The sequence below is a fragment of the Natator depressus genome, chromosome 11 (genome assembly GCF_965152275.1).
Source record: "Natator depressus isolate rNatDep1 chromosome 11, rNatDep2.hap1, whole genome shotgun sequence".
Classification (NCBI taxonomy): Eukaryota; Metazoa; Chordata; order Testudines; family Cheloniidae; genus Natator; species Natator depressus.
This window is the reverse complement of record NC_134244.1, coordinates 72,736,677-72,753,863: the sequence shown is the minus strand read 5'-3', so window position 1 is coordinate 72,753,863 and position 17,187 is coordinate 72,736,677. Positions and strand designations below refer to the sequence as shown.

Here is a 17,187-nt window from a genome sequence, read left to right as displayed (position 1 = left end):
TGAAAATGACATAGCTGGAATGTGCTTTATGCAAAAGGTCTCTTGTAACATATCACTGACAAAGTTATAATGTGCTGCATTTGATTTTCCTATTTGTATGCATCTATCGTTCTTATAGAAATATGAGGTATGAACTTGTATTACTGGTGTAGTCAGACCAGGTGAGGGCCGTCAATGGGGCATCGGGAACTTGGTGACTGCCATTGACAGGACAATTGGCTGTAAATGGCCTGGTTTACCTTAAAGCCTTCCTGTGTATGGGTCAGGCAACCTGGGAGGAATGGAGACTGGGGTCTTACACAGACATGTGACCATGTCACCTGATACTGAAATCCATCTTGAAGCTGGTACTTTTCCAGAGTGGGGGTGGGATTCCAAACAAGGGTTTCCCCGCCTTAGGGAAATTCTATATAAGGCGGGGGAAGTAAACAATGAGGGTCTTCATCTGGCTTAAGAGATGGCCTCCCCACCCCAAGGAGATACCTGAAAGTATCTGGAAACAAAAGAACTGTGACTACAGGGGTGGGAGAGAACAGGCTGGACCCAGGTCAGAAAAGGCAACTGACCTGGGAAGCATTTTACTTGAAATAACATCGAGGGTGAGAAGTTATCATCTGTAACTGATTTCTTAGTGTATTAAGCTGAGCCATGCGTGTTTTGGTTTATCTTGCTTTATGATTTACTTTGTTCTGTCTGTTATTACTTAAAACCACTTAAATCCTACTTTTTATACTTAATAAAATCGCTTTTGTTTATTAATAAACCCAGTGCAAGTAATTGTTACCTGGGGGAAAAACAGTTGTGCACGTCTCTCTTTCAGTGATATAGAGGGTGAACATTTTATGAGTTTACCCTGTATAAACTTTATACAGAGTAAAACGGATTTATTTGGGGTTCAGGCTCCCAGAAAGGCTGAACACTGGGCGCTGGGAAAGTCCCTGTTAACTGAGAAGCCCCACGGCTGAGTGAATCTCAGTTTCTGCGAACTGCAGAGGGGCGTGGCCCAACCTCTGAGTCTGGGCTGGAGCTCAATTGGAGCGTCTGGCTCAGCAAGACAAGAGTGGAGGGGCACCCGTTCTGGCAGGAGGGTTGTTCTCTGTGGTACCCCAGAGCATCAAGTGACAGTCTCCAGGGGGTCTCTGTGACCGAACCCATCACAGATACTATCTAGGGAGAGGGTGCAGAATAGACAGAATATTCATGATGTTAATTTGATAGTCCCCAAATACGGCATGTGGTTGCCATATCTGTCACCCAGAGTTCACAGGTGAATGTTATACACTGTCCCTATCATCGCTGAACAGGGCTGAACACTTCTCACAAGCACCTTGGGTATAATGGGTAATGGGGATGGGGGGCTGGTTCTCTGACACACCAAGGACTTTTCATGCTGCTCCAGTGCAGTGCCCTCCCTGACTGCTGTAAGGATGGTGTAAGGGCCAGCAGGATGTGAAAAGAGATCATTGCCACTGTTCAGGTAAAGTCAGAAGTCAGATAATGAAGAGGGAGAAGGAGGCAGATAGAAAAGTGCAGGGGGCAGAGAACCAGCCATTGTGGAACTGAACAGAAAGGGGGGGGTCTCTGGGCAGAGACTCAGCATCCAGAGCGACAAAGAGAGCTGCTTAAATTAGCAGAATGGAAACCACAGCAGGAGGGAACCAAAATGTCTGTGTAGCTGTGGGGGCAGCCCCGGGGGTGCCATGGGATACGATAAGACTTTCACTGAGGGCACAGAATGAAGAAGGCCTCACTCTCACCCCTAGACGGCTGTGCCTAGTGCAGTGTGAATGACTTGTGGGTTTTAATTTCATAACTGGGGAGTTGGGAAGTCATGATTTGTTTGTGGCTGAAGAGTCTGATCTGTGACTTACATGGTCCAGCGGTGTAGTGTAGCGGAATTGTGTAGTGTCCCTTTAAATAGTTTGTGAGCCCAGTAACGGCGCTCACCATGTTCTATGTCTTAGAAGCCTCCAGTCAGAGCAGCAGCGTGTGTATAACTAGGCCTGACTAGATTGTGTATAGATAAACACCATCACTAGGACCCAGCTGTGCTCTGTGGTTTATGGTCGTTGTGTAAAGAGCAAAAGACCAGGGCTGGATTTAGGGGCAGGCGACCCAGCCAACCACCTGGAGTGCCAGGATTGGTGGGCGCCAGGCTCGGGGGGTGCCAGGCTTGGGGTCCTGTGTCTGTTAGTGACAAAAGGGAAAACAGAATGTTTGAAGTGAAATGTTTCAAGTATAGATGTTAATACATTCCAGTTATTCCTACAATTAAAAATTTTCTTTGAGGAAACTTTTTTTTTTTTTGCTTCTATAGGCATGAATAGATACAGATGTACAGATCCTAGCATGCCCATTTATTGTCTTATATGACAGGGATAAATCATGCATGCAAATCGTGCATCAAAGCCATGAAATGGGCTACAAATACAATAAAAGAAAAGTATTCAAAAATTTAACAAATGGAAGGGGGGGGCAATAAAGAAACGCTCCTCGCCGAGGGCACCATTTGGTCTAGGGCTGGCCCTGCAAAAAGCAGACGTGGTTTACGAGACAAGGCAGGGAAGCGAGGTGGATGGTGATGACCAGCAAGAGAACATCAGCAAACCCAGCGAGGAGCCCAGAGCTCCTACCTGACACCAGACTGTGAACCTGTAGAGCGAGGCAGAGAGCGACGTAGCCGGGCAGAGCGGAGCTCACTGTGGAGCCGGGAGAGAACGAGGGAACCTTCCCCATCATCGTAGCTGTGTCTGGGGAACAGGAGAAATAACCAACCAGATGGTGAGTGAGTGGGACGCGGTGACAGCGACACAGGGCAGTGGGGAGGAGGTAACAAGCACCAGAAGGGAAGGGATTTCCCCCACAGGTCTCGCCTGCCTGGCTCCGAGCAGGGTCAGATGTCACTGGGCCAGCAGCCGGTCCATACCACACTCACACCATGGCTGCACCTGTGGAGATGTCTGGTGTAATTTAGATTGCAATAGGACATCTACACTGAACACATCACCGGCCACCGACAGTGCCAAGAGGCATGAGCTGGAGCGACATGGTGCATCAACTATGAGAGAGGGACCGAGAGACTTTGTCCGTTGGACCATATGAACTGGAACCATAAACTCACTGAACGTTAAATCTCATCAAATGAGGGTCAATCCATCCTCATCATCGTATTCACTCACTATACTCCACACCTGAACATAGCCATTATATGAACAACATGCCCTCATATCTCAATGTCTGTCCTTTGACCCGTTAACCTTTTACCCCCAGTCGGGGATATTGCAGATTATGTATTCCTTAGCCACCCGATCTTAAACCGAACTTCGCAGCCCTTGATAATCTGTACGTTATTCCCTGATAACCTGAAACTTCTGTGCTTAAATTCTGTACCGTTCACTTTTTTAAAAAACATCATCTTAATAAAAATTTTAAATCTGTAAACTCTCCAGGGCAAGGATGGTTCCTCACTACTGGTGTGTCCAGGGCACAGCACAATGGGGCCCGCATCTTGGTTGGGCCATTTAGGAGTTACTGTAATATAAATAAATAAATAAGAAAGGAGGTATTAAGGAGAGCAAGTGAGTGCACGCAATGCCTCTGAGCGTGGTAGGAATGGCCCCTTATTGCTGTAGGAGAAAGCAGCGCCATCTCCCAGCCACACCTGTCTTGGGTGAGGGCATGGGCAGCAGGTATCACAGGCCAGGGGAGGCTCAGCCTCCCCAAACAGCCCAGCCTGCCCAGCCCAGCCCATGCTCTGCCCCCAGCCCCCACCTGCCTGCTTCCAGTTCCCTCTTTTCCGCTGGGACTTGGGCAGGGGCAGCCAGCATGTGGCTGGGACTGGGGGCAGCTGGGGCCGGTACAAGCACCGGCCTATGGCCAGGACTCAGGGTGGTGCTCCGGGGCAGGGGGTGGCTGGGGTGTCCTGGGACTGGGGGGCCAGTGGCTATGGTGGGGGGGCACCGGCAGGGAGGGGGGCGGGGACTTGGGCAGAATGGGAGAGGCCCAGGGCTAGGGTCCTGCAACGGGCAGGTCACGTGCTGCCCATAGGTGAGGGCTCTCGGAGGATCTCCCAAAGAGCAAATCAGCCCCCGGCCCCAGTGATTTTACATGTCAGTGACCCACCCAACATCTCCAGTGCTGGTGCAATGTCAGGGTTGAATTAGGATCAAGGTCACCACATCTCTGTGGCCCCTCAGCTCCGCAACGTTTAAACAATTCTAAAGTGAGATTCCCAGAGGCGGTCTGGTCTGTGCTCCTGTCTCTGAGAGCCGGTAACACGGCTTCGGTGCCTATGCCTGTCGGGTCCTTAGGCTTCCTAGGTGTGTCTGCAATCTGCGGGTACCGGGCGTAGGCGTGCCCAAGTGACTGCATACGCTGGGCATCACCTCTGGCTGGTTGGGGGCTCATGGGAGGGCTCGTGGATCTCTTTTTGGAGTCTTTTTCCTACGTTCACCCTCTGGAGGGAGAAGGCTGGGGCGCTGGCACGCATGGCCAAGGAGACTTGGGACCAGGTCAGCCGCCTCTTGGATGGCTTCCTCCATAAGGAGAAGTTTCGATTTTAGTTCCTGGTCTTTTCAGGATCTGTGTGAAGGGGTGTACGACCCCTCGTTAGGCCACCAGGGACAGACCAGTCGCTGCAGGCCTCAGAAGGCCACGTCCCCTCAGCCTTGCTGCACCCGCTCCCAGTGGAAGCGACAGATAAAAGGAGGCGGCCCAGCCCAGCCTGGGCCGGCTGAGGAGGAGGAAGGACGTGTGTTGCAAGCTCCTGCAGAGAGGCCGGAGGCTCCCCAAGCAGTGGGAACCTGAGACCCGGACTGCACTGTGAGCGGCCAGGCAAGCGCAGAGGTTGACAGGGATGCTGAGCTGCGGCGAGCCGAGAGGTGTATGAGAAGCGCCCTGGGGTAGGAAGTGACCCAGGGAACGTAGTAGGAGCTGATGGTTCATCCCTTAACGTGGAAATCCCTGGCTTCATCGGGCCCTGGGTCGGCACCCGGTGGAGCTGGATGGGCCCGGGTGACCCTGCCACTCCCCCACTTCCCGCTAGGTTTGGCTACTGTTTGTTCTGCCCGGCCCAGAGGGCCAGAACCCCAACGGTGGTTGCCTCCTCCAGCCAGGATGCTCAGGGGCCACAGACTGTTTGTTTGTTTGTTTTGCCCCCCCGGGGGCGATGAACTGACTATTTGTTCTGCCCAGCCCAGAAGGTCAGGAACCCGAACTGTTACTGTCGGCCACGGGCAGGAGGCTCGGAGGCTACAGACTGCTTGTTCTACCCTGCCTGCGGGCTGATATTTGCTCAGCCCTGCCAGGGATCCTGAGACCCCACTGCTGCAATTATTTGATCCCACAGGGAGTCCAGACACGTGTGTGACGGCATGGGGGGCGGGTGGAACCTGCGCTTGGGGACGCTAGCCCCTGGCCTGGCCCATCCCTTCTGCCTCAGGCTCTTCCCCTCCCACCAGAGCCCAGAGCCCCACCCTGCACGGCCACCACCACCTCCCCCCACCCCCGGGCTGCCTGAGTGCCCCCAGCCCCAGAGAGCCAGGCGGGTGGCGCAGCCCTGCTCCCACAGCCCCGGAGCACCAGGCAGTGGGGTGGGTGGCGTGGCCCCCCTACCCCAGTCCCAGAGCACGGGCAGTTGGGCAGGCAACATGGTCCCCCTCCTCCAGCCCCGGAGCACCAGGTGGGCACCTCCCCTTAGCCCCAGAGCACCCCCTCAGCCCCGGAGTGCCGGGTGGGAGGGCAGGCAGCATGCCCCCCCACCAGCACCAGAGCACAGGCCGGCCCCCACTAGCCCCAGCCTGGGGCCCTGGCCATGGGGGGAAGAGCCCCCCACAGCACAGCACCAGGAAGCAGGAAGAGGCCTGGGGGTGGAGCGTCAGTGGGGCCATGCAAGGCTGTTTGGGGAGGCTCAGCCTTTCCCGGCCTTCGATACCCACTACCTCTGTGTGAGGAAGTGTGCGACCTTCACACTGGATCTATGAGCGTGGCCCCCTTTGACAAACAGCCCCCGCCCATCACAATCTGACGTTCAGTTGGTGAGAGAAACCCACTAAAACGTGAGTCTACAATTCCCTGGTCCTCTTTGCTCCTAGACTTAGGGCTAGGTTCAGAAAGATTTAGGCGCTTTTCGTCAGTAAAACTTTCGTTGGCCCAGGGTGTGTTTTTTTCAAACTCTTGACCGACACAAAAGTTGTACTGATAAAAGTGAAGCGTAAACACAACCCTGGAATGTGACTCACAAAAGCCAGCACGCTACGCATGGACCTGCCTATGCTGACAATGGGAGGTGCCAGCCACAGCCAGGAACCCTCTTTGGGGATACCCGCATCTGCTGGGTTTGCAAGAAGCCAGGGGAAACGACATGTCCCTCCCACCTTTGTAGCCCCCTGGTTAGAGCACTCACCTGGGACGTGAGCGACCCAGGTGACAGCCCCCCTCTGCCTGAGGGTGAGAAGGGATTTGGACAGGGATCCGCTCTTTTCAGGAGCGTGCTCTGAGCACTAAGCTATGGGATACTGTGCTGTGAGGCCCCGTCAGTCTGTCCTAGTGAAGCTGTTGCCCTCTGGATCAATAATTAAAGCTGAATTGGAGCAGGGGGACTGGACTCTGGTCTCCCACCTTGTGGGTGGGTACGCTAACCACCCTCCGATAGCGTCAGTCTCATGCGTGTGTTTTCTTGTGCTCTCTCCCTCTCCTTCAAAGAGTGATCTGGGCCAGAGCCTGAGAGAGGGAACATAAACATGAGTAGGACCCGCTTGCCGGGGGGTTACAGCACTGACCAGCGTCCAGGCCTGTGTCTCCAGCGCAGCTTTAACTGGAGAGACAGAGAACGCCTCACATCAGCATAGCCCCATGGTTCGAGCACCCTCCTGAGTCACCAGCTGCCCGGGGGGCCTCTTACCATAACCCAGCTGTGGCTCTGAGGCCCTGGCCCCGTCTGGAACCAGGTCGGGGGAAGAGCCGTGCAGACAGCTGTGGGGAGCTTCAGACCCTCCACCTGCCCTGGGCCGGGGGATGGAGGATAGGGATATGGGCTGGGGGCTGTTCTCAGGCCCGCCCAGCCTGGGCACACGGGGGGTCTGTGGCTCCCCAGCCCTGCTCCGGCTTCCAGCTTGGCTGGGGGGCAGGGCCTTGAGGGAAAGAGGGGGGGCAGGGGCGGGGCCATGGAGGGAGCAGGAGCTCCTGGCAACTTACAAATGTAGATTTTTTGTTTTGTTCCAGAACTGCACTCAAAAGGAAAACAGTGTAAAGGTTTAGCGCCTACAAGGCCACCGGACGTTGAGAAGAGGCGTTCGCATGGCACTTTTGCAGCCAGCATTGCATGGTAGTTATGTGCCAGGGATGCTAAACATTCGTATGCCCCTGCATGCCTTTGCCACCATTCCAGAGGACATGCTTCCATGCTGATGACACTCGTTAAAAAAAAGTAATGTGTTAATTAAATCGGTGACTCAGCTCCTTGGGGGAGAATTGTCTGTCTCCTGCTCTGTTTTTCCTGCACTCTGCCACAGATTTCATATCCTAGCCATCTCGGATGATGACCCAACACGTGGTGTTCGTTTTAAGAACACTTTCACTGCAGATCTGACAAAAGGCGAAGAAGGACCAATGTGAGATTTCTAAAGATAGCCACAGGACTTGACCCAAGAATTAAGAGTCTGAAATTGGACTCCAAAATTTGAGCGGGATGAGGTGTGGCGCATGCTTTCAGAAGTCTGAAAAGAGCAACACTCCAATGTGGAAACGACAAGATCCAAACCACCGAACAAGAAAATCAACCTTCCGCTGGTGACATCTCAATCTGTCATCAACACGGACGCATGACCTCTGGAATGGTGGTTGAAACGCGAAGGGACGTATGATTCTTCAGCACATCTGGGCTGTCACTATCCTGCGATGCCAGCTACAACAGTGCCCTGTGAATGCCTGGTCTCCCTTTTAGGTGACACTGTAAACGAGAAGTGGGCAACACGAGCTCCTGCAAATGTCAACAAACCTGTTTGTCTGAGCGACTGGCTGAACAAGTAGTAGGACTGAGTGGGCTTGTGGCCTTTCAAGTTTTTCATTGTTTTATTTTTGAATGCAGTTATTCCACTTCTGTTAGGTGTGAAAAATGCAGATTTTTCTTCCCCATAATTACAGCACTTACTCCTAGACGACATTTGCTGACTGGCTTTAGTAAGAATCATGAAAAATGGGTCTTCACACAGTTAGCACTGACTGTCAGCCCCTGCCATGTCGTGATACCGTTCAAAGCCCCATACACTGGTTTGAGGAAGGTATTTTAGTGCTTGTAGGCCCGAAATGTATTCAGCTGATTTTTAGAGCCTGTTAGACTTTTGGTATGTTTTTCAAAAGCATCTGTTTAAAATAATGTAGGTCTGGGATCGGGCACCTGACAACACAGATGGGGGCCTAGTGGGTTGTTCAAAACAGGTTAGGCACCAGGGGCTAGCTCCACAAAAATATTGAGGTGGGCTTGGCTGCTACTTTCACTTTAGCTACCTAAATCTGACGCTGAGATGCTGCCGATCCTCAACCCCCCCAGCTATGGCCTAAATGTAAGGGGACTGTTGCCCCCTTACTAACAGTCAGTGGGGGTGTTTTGGTTGGCTAGCTCCCAGTCCTAAAAGGGGGAAGGGTCGATGGGAAACCAGGACCCTGAGACTGATAGTCCCCAGGAACAATGGGGAGAGGCCAACGCTCCAGGTCAGCCTGAATGACAGGGCGGGCAGGCTAATGAGGGAGTCAGGAGGCCAGGGGAGTCCCGTCCTCCATGTGAGCTGGATTTGCCTGGGTCAGACAGACAGAGTGGGGCCGAGCTAAGGAGAAAGCAGGGGCCCGAGCTGAGCTGGGGGGAAGAGCTGTGCCGATCCAGAGGGACCAGTAAAGCAGCCCAGAGAGAGCAGACCTGTCCTGCGAGCAACCAGAGCCCGAGGGGCCAGAGAAGCAGCCCAGGGAGCGGGAGGCAGAGCAGCAGCCGGGCAGAGACGGAGTGGTGGGGCTGGGGCGGGAGCCGTCCGGAGCTGGGTGCGGTGAGCAGCTGGGGAGAGCGAGGGGGACCCTGGGAAGCGGGCCCCGCACAGGGAGACGTCTCAGCCCAGAGGCTCTGCAGGCCAGGCTTGGATCGTAACCCCGACAGGGCGGGGGCGACACTGGGCAGAAGGGTCCTGCCACTTCGAGCCTGAGAGCATGTGGCCACCACCAGAGCGAGTGTCCAACCCACAGCATCTCTGCAGCACGGCCAGGGCCAGAGAAGGGGCCTGGGACCTACAAGGAGCAGGCTGTGAACTGCCCTGACGTTCCAGAGACGCTGTTTGTGATGTTCCCTGCCACAGAGCGGGGTGATGTGTTTCCTTTCACCTTTCCCATTTTCCCTTATTCTTTTTAAAATTAATTGTTGATTAAATAACTTGCATTTGCTTTAAATTGTATGTAGTGGTCAGTGGGTCAGAGAAGTGCCCAGTGCAGAGAGTACCCCGGAGTGGGGACACCCTAGCCCCTGTCCTAGGTGACTACCGCAGGGTTGGGGGTCGAGCCCCCCAGGACTCCTGCGCCCAGCCTTGTTGGGGTTACGAGGACTCTGCCAGACAGGAGAGCGGAAGGGGAGTCCTCGAGGGCAGGGAGGCCACTGGGTAAAGGAAGTGGGAGCGAGGACTCAGATCCTTTCGCTAGCCCACTTCACCGGGGTCGTGCAGAAGCTCGGAAAGTTCCCCACAAGAGCGGGACTATTCCCCCGCTTACAGGAAGAAGGAGGTGCCTGAAAGTAGGACCCACAAAACCCAGCGTGCGAGGCATCTCCACACCGACGCTAACCAACGGGAAAGGCCGATGGGAGGGGTGTGTCCTGAGCCCCACCCCTCTCTGGATCTCAGGTTACGAGGTCTGGCTTGGAGAGAGGTACCTCCCCTGGCTCCCGCCCGCCCAGCTTTCCCCCACCCCCTGCCCTGCCCTCCCCTGCCCCGGCCGTACCTGGCTCCAGCCCGGCTCTGCCACGGGGTGGGATCAATACTGCTGCCAAGGCCGTCACGAGGGAGGTGTGGGCCCGGGGCAAACCCACCCTCCGCCACAGACCCCGCCCCACTCCACCCCTTCCCCCAAGACCGTGCCTCCTTCCACCCCTGAAGCAGCAAGATTAATCCCATACATTGCATTGATTATGACTTATTTGCCTGATTTAAAACGAGACCAAAAGGACCTGAGTCTCCTCGCTGTCGATAGCCCCCCGCTTGGCCAACCAGCACTGAGACGCTGAGGGGCGGGCGGCTGAGAGGTCTCACCAGAGGTCCCACAGGACGGCCCAGGTCACCATCAGAGCGGATCGCTCTCAGATCCAGACCCACCTCTTTGTGAGGACCTCCCGCGATGAGAGCAACCCCCTCCCCGCCCACCCTCCACATTCACCCCTCCTTGGTAGAGAGAGGGAAACAGGGAAAAAAGAAGCAAGAGAAGAGGAGAAAGGAGGGAGGAAAGAGGAAAAGGGAAACCAAAAAGGATAAACCCCAAGGTCCCCAGTGATTCCAAGCGTCAAAGTGCTCGGTAGGAAATCACATTCTGCCCCCTTAAGCCAGTGTTTTCTGTGCCGAGAATTCTGCCTGCAGCAGGTGCATCAGACCCAACAGGTTCCAAACCTCTCGCAGCCTCCGACCTTGTCAAGGGAAGTTCGTTTTCTGGCACAATCAGTGGTGGAAAAGGAGAAACTCCACAGAGGCTCCTCCTCATGCTCATGACGTGAATCCTAATTCTCTCCCCGTCCTCGAGCGAAGGAGACGTGCGGCTGCAAAGCCGGGGGGGTCTCAGCGACTGTCCTGGCCCTGCACCTCGGCCCTGCCCCGCTGATGTCGGGGTCTGTCTGTGAGGTCACCCCCTCCCCACCACCTTTGCCCAATGGGCTGAGGTCCTGCAAAAGGCCTTTGTGATGTCACTGCCCCCCCTCCCCTCCCCTCCAAGCTGATGTCCTGCCCCTGCCCAGCCTCTGTGGAGCTTGGAGTTGTTGCCCCCGGATCTCCGCACTCAATGACTGGTGAGTCGGGGGATGGAGCCGGCTATACAATAAAACACCAGTTTTTCATAAATTAGTCGACTTAAGGCCAGAAGGGACCATTGGAGCATCTAATATGACGCCCTGTATCTCCCAGCCCTCCCGTGTATCACAAGAGCTGCTTTTTGATGAAAGCACCTTCCCGAAAGGCATCTAGTCTTCACTGGAAGACATCAAGAGATGGAGAATCCATCACTTCTCTTGGCAGTTTGTTCCAGTGATGAGTCGCCCTCCCTCTTACAAATCTCTGCCTTGTTCTCAGGAGAATTTTTCTGATTTCTGCTTCCAGCCATTGGTTCTTGTTCTGCCTTTCTTTGCAAGACTAAAGAGCCCTTTAAATACTTGGTGTTTTCTCTCAGCGAAGGCACTGCAGGCTGCCATCAGCTCACCTCTCCATCTTTTTGAAAACTAAACAGACTGAGTTTTTCAATCCCTCCTTATAAGTCTTCTCCATCCCTCAAATATGGCTCTTTTCTGCACCCTCTCCAGTTTTTTTTAACGTTATTTTTGAAATGTGGACACCAGAACAGGATGCGGTATTCCAGTGTCAGTCTCCCCACTGCTGAATCACCTCCCGTTCCATCCTCTGTTTATCTATCCATGGATGGCGTCACGGACTCACAGGACTTGTGCTCTCTCTCAGCCTCGTACAGTCCTTGGGAGGAACCTCCTTCAGTGTGACAGCCCTTCTCGGAGATCCACTCTCTCGAGGGTTAAGCCGTAGGCCCTTCCACCTCCTGGAACCCCTCTTCTCTGAGCCTTGAGCATGCCTGTCTGCCGTGGGCCCCCTCAGGGAGTCCCCTCACTCTGGACCCCTGGGGCCTCTACTCCCAGAGGGAAGAACGCAACCCCGATCCTGAGACTGCCGTGACTCTCAGCCAGCGTAAAAGAGAGGGGTTTATTGAGCATCTGAACACAGCACAGCAAACTCTCAGGGCCTCAGGCCTAACCTCCCTCAGCACAGTCCATCTAGGTCTCTCCTGCACCTGTGTGGGCTCTGGCTGTTTTCTCTCCCCAGTCCAGAAGCCCCCTCCTTCCAGCTAAGCGTCCGATATCAGCTTCCCACAAGCCTGTGTCCTTTGTCTTCTGTCCCAGGTGAACAGGCTGCCTGGGTCTCCTCTATCTCAGCCTCTCCTCTCCTCCCTCTTTTCTTTCCCCCAGGCTGGAAGCAGTCACCGGGTCTTCTCTCCTCAGCCCATTGTCCTACTACTGGCCCGACCTGGCTGTGACTTCCAAGCTGGGCCTCCCGCTCACCAGTCGCTGGGGTATCCATTCTCCAGGCCTTTGCCTGAGGGCCCAACTGACAGGCGAGATCACCGCTGGTCCTCTGTAACAACAAACTACCTCTCCCACCAGTGCCACCTCGTTAAACAAACAGCACCCAGGGAAACTGAGTCCCACACGTGGCATGCAAACCATTGAAAAACCAAGAAAATCCCCCCGTCATCACCGATGGCTTTGGCCCTGTTCCCCACAGCATCGCACCGGGAGCGGATGTTGAGCGGCTCGCCCGGTATGACACCTAAATCCTTGACAGAGTCACGGCTTCCCGGAGTACAGTTCCCCCTCGGTGGCCTGCCTGCTCTGTCCTGCTGCCCGCTCCCACTGCGCCAAGAGGGGACCTGGTGACTGGAGCTGCTGTGGTTGTTTGAGAGCGCCGGGCTGAGACCAAAGGGCACCTCCGTTCTGGAACAGAGAGGTCTGGCCGGTAGGTGCAGTCGCCCCCGGTTTGGGGCACAGAAGGGGCTGTGGCTGGCAGCAGCTTGAAGCCCGTCCCCCAGCTGCGCTAGGCACTGTTTGAATGAATGCAACGTCCGTGTTACATACGGGCTCCTGGTGCTCGGTTGGAAGCACTGAACTGCCTCAGAGTTCTCTGTTTGCAAGGTCGGTGCCAGGAGATTAGAGAGACAAGGCAGGGAGGGGATCTCTTTCATTCTCCAACTTCTGCTGGGGAGAGACCAGCCTTCGAGCTCCGCAGAGCTCGTCCTCAGGCCCTGGTCTCTCTCCCCAACAGAAGCTGGTCCAATAAACCATATGACCTCCCCGGCCTGGTCTCTCGGTGTTTTCTGCTCCCACGGGCGTGGCTGGGAAGGGCCACAGGGCTCAGCAGGCTCAGGGAGAAACCTCAGCCCCACTGGAGACAGGAGGGGAGCAAACCTCACAATCCGTGTGGTCACTGCAGGTCTGTGCATCTGCCCCCTCCTCCCTCAGTGGCAGTCTGTGGGCGAGGTCTAGGGTGGCCAGAGGTCCCGATTTTAGAGGGACAGTCCCGATTTTTGGGTCTTTTTCTTATATAGGCTCCGATTACCTCCCACCCCTGTCCCGATTTTTCACACTTGCTGTCTGGTCACCCTAGGGAGGTCTGGCAGCCCTCTCCCCAGCCACAGTCCATGCGTGCCCAGCAGTCTGTGTGTGTCTCAGCAGCCCCCTGCTCACTCCCACGTGGAGCCCAGATCGGGGTGGGCTGGGCCTCTGGTTTGTTTGATCCCTGAAGGGTTTTCTGGGCACTAACTGGGACCCCAAGTTTCTCCTAATTTGAGGAAATCCCTGTGAAAACTCACCTTTTCCGGGGGTCTGTTTCACACCCTTCGCCAGAGACGTTCCCCATTCTTTCTCCAGTTCAGCTGGCAGCAGGTCTCGTGCGAGGGGCGGGGGAGAGCTGAGATTTCAGGCTGCTGCGTTATGGCGGGATTGCTGCGATTAACTGGCTGAACGTGCTAATTCTGAGGACGAAACGGGGAAAGGGGCAGAGATCGAGAGTCAGGGAGTGAAATGGAGAAAATACAGGAAGCATTTCGAGCAAGGGCGAAGTGCAATGACCAGAATCCAGAATATTCTCTGCACCCCTTGTCTAACTCTGGGCCCGATTCTCTTCCGCATTGACGGCCCTTTCCCTGTCTCCGGCCGTGTCTGGAGGGCTTTATGCCCTGTCCAGCCCCTTCACACTGCCAGGAAGGGAGAGGTGTGATGGAATCTTTGCCCAAACAGGAACCAGGCCCTGTGTCACCTTCATCCTGGGTTTCCGATGACCCCGAGAAGTTGGGGGGCCACCGGCGCCTAGAGCATGGCCCTGCCACAGAGGCCCCGCCCCTGGTCATCCTCTTCCCCCAAGGCCCCGCCCACCCACTGTTCACTCCTCTGGCCCCCGAGGTCCCCCTACCTGCCCCTCGCTCCTCTCCGCCTCTTCCCCCAAGACTCCACTCACCCCCTGCTTGCTCCTCTCTGCCCCTTTCCCCTAAGGCAGGCTACCGGGGGGCCATGGGGCCAGGCACCCGTCCCTTTTCTCTGTCTTCGGTGAGCAGGGGGCCGTGGGGTCCTTGGGGAAGGAGGTGGAGCAGGACAGGAAGAGGCATGAGAAGACGGGGCCGCGGGGGAAAAGGCCGAGGGGGGTGGGGTGCAGGTTTTGGGGGAAGAGGCGGAGGGGGGATGGGAAGAGGCAGAGCAAGAGCAGGGCATCGGGCTAAGAGGCAGAGGGGAGCGGGGTGCAGGCGGGGCCCCCACTTCTCTGGAGCTTCGTTTCCGGCCCTCAAAAGTTGACCACGGGCCCACGGGCCTCCGGAGGGGAGACCCGCCCCACATCCCCAGCGTTTCCCCCCCGCATGGACGTCCTTTTGGGGGAGGCTCAGCCTCCCCTGGCCTCTGATACGGGCTGCCCGTGCTCAGCTCCTTCCACGCGCTGGAGAGGAGCAGCACCCAGGGGTGGGGCTGAGCCGGGGGGTGCTGGGTGAGGGGCAGAGGCCTCAGGAGCTGAGACCGCAGGGACACAGCATGAGGCACCATCCCAGGCATCCCCATGAAAGGAGCAGAACAGGGTTTACTTGGGGTGGGGAGTGTATGGAGAGCGTCCCAGGGTCGGTGGAGATGTATTGCCCTGGTGAGCAAGTGTGGCTAAAACACAGGCCTCGCTGTGAGCAGGATTTGAACCTGCGCAGGGAAACCCAATTGGATTTCGAGTCCAATGCCTTAACCTCTCGGCCATCACAGCTGTGAGTGACGTGACCCCCTCAGGCCCGAGAAACTGGTAAATAATCACAGTGCCCAGGCCTGAAGTCCTCTGAAACACAGAATTCAAACAGGAAACCTGGCTCCCAAAGCGCAGGGGGATTTGGGGTTCTCATTGCTTAGCCATGTGGTTAAACATGAAACCAACCCCTTCCTGTGGGGCCTGTAATTGTTTAAAGATAGGGACATGGAGACAGGGAGAGGTTCACTGACCTGCAACTGGACCGAGATCAACTCCCCTCAAACCAGCTCATTCCTCACCGGTTTCTAAATGGTCATCACGTCATACAGACGTTTGCTCACTCCTGCCCTGGGCAGAAGAGAACCCCAGTGCCCTGGAGGTGAGAGGCCCGGACTGTGTCCCCGGAGTCCCGGGGCATCGTCCCTGCCCTGAGGCTGTGGCTGCACTGGGGAGTTTCTGTTTTGGGTGGGCAGGGGCCAGTGAGGCTCAAGCCAGCTCCGACGTCGGGGTCTGGGGAGGGTATGCTACTTCCACCCCCTGACTCACCTCAGCAGGCCACCCGCCTGTCTGGACTTGGGGGGCCTACCACCAAAAATTATAACTCAAAGGTGGGGGGGCTCAGCTCAAAAAGTTTGAGGTGCAGGGAGAGGGACAGCTAGGGGCTGTGTGTGGGCAGAGGGTAGCTCAGGGTGCAGGGAGACTCCTAGGGGCTGTGCATAGGGGTGTGCAGGGGGGTAGCTCAGGGTGCAGTGAGGGGGGTAGCTAGGGGCTGTGTCTGGGCAGAGGGTAGCTCAGGGTGCAGGGAGGAGGTAGCTAGGGGCTGTGTGTGGGCAGAGGGTAGCTCAGGGTGCAGGGAGACTCCTAGGGGCTGTGCATAGGGGTGTGCAGGGGGGTAGCTCAGGGTGCAGGGAGGGGGGTAGCTAGGGGCTGTGTCTGGGCAGAGGGTAGCTCAGGGTGCAGGGAGGGGGGTAGCTAGGGGCTGTGTCTGGGCAGAGGGTAGCTCAGGGTACAGGGAGGAGGTAGCTAGGGTCTGTGTGCTCTCAGGGCTCCCCTGCGGTCCCTGTACCCTGAGGGCTCTGCCAGCCACAAAGCAGCCGGGTCCCCCCACCCAGGCAGCTCTTACCAGCTGCATGAGCAAAGGGGAGCAGCTTCAACCCCCTGCAGCAGCAGGAGAGGAGGCAACGCTGCGGCTGCCTGCTCCATGGCACCAGTCAGAGCAGCAGCTGTCCCACGCTGCCGGACTCTGACTTCCCACCTCCGACCTAGCAAGGGGGTGGAGAGAGGAGGTGGTGGAGGGCGGGTGTGGAGCTACCCCAGGACTGCCCTGCTCTTGCACTGTAGTTTGGGGGGGGGTGTAACACCCCTGTGTTCCCCCAACTCTGCCCATGGGCTCAGGGCTTCTGGCCCTTGGGGAGCACCGGGGCTCGGGGCTCCAGAATTCAGCCCTGCTGCTCCCGGCTTCAGCCCTGTGGGAGGTGCTGGGGTTCGGGCTTTGGATTTTAGCCACGGGGCCCTGCGGCCCCCCTGAAAGGGTTCATGGACCCCCAGTGGGCCACGAACCCCCTGTTGAGAACTCCTGGTCTAGAAAACATGATCTACGAGGAAAGGTTGAAAGAACTGGGTTTGTTTAGTCTGGAGAAGAGAAGACTGAGAGGGGACATGAGAACAGTTTTCAAGTACATAAAAGGTTGTTACAAGGAGGAGGGAGAAAAATTGTTCTTGTGAATCTCTGAGGACAGGACAAGAAGCAATGGGCTGAAATTGCAGCAAGGGAGGTTTAGGTTGGACGTTAGGAAAAACTTCCTGCCAGCATAGTTAAGCACTGGAACAAATTACCTAGGGAGGTTGTGGAATCTCTGTCATTGTAGGTTCTTAGCAGGATCGACAGTCACCGCTCAGGGATGGTCTAGATGAGGGGTAGTCAATTATTTTTTGTCAAGGTCCAAATTCTTCATCAATGTACAGTCAGGGGCCAGACTGCAGAGAAAATCATTTACAAAAATAATAATAACGATAATATGTAAATAAAAAGTTTCTGGGGTCTGTTCAAAAGCGTCTGGCAATCCGGATTTGTCCCGTGGTTCGCCTGTTGACAGCCCCTGGTCTAGATAATACAGGAGAATTACGGAGACCTCGGGAATGGAGGTTGTTCGTAACTTTGCCCAAGCCGTTATGGGCTGCT

The 17,187-nt window shown here is 55.8% G+C and overlaps 1 non-coding gene and 1 pseudogene across 1 annotated transcript; both read right to left on the bottom strand.

Annotated features, from left to right (window-relative positions):
• LOC141996210 (butyrophilin subfamily 1 member A1-like) overlaps positions 1-2,739 on the bottom strand; it is a 660,168-nt pseudogene extending 657,429 nt beyond the window's left edge.
• A 12,205-nt stretch (positions 2,740-14,944) lies between these two features.
• Positions 14,945-15,026, bottom strand: TRNAS-CGA (transfer RNA serine (anticodon CGA)). The gene has a single exon. It is a non-coding gene; the product is annotated as a tRNA-Ser (tRNA).
• Between the last annotated feature and the right edge of the window lie 2,161 nt (positions 15,027-17,187).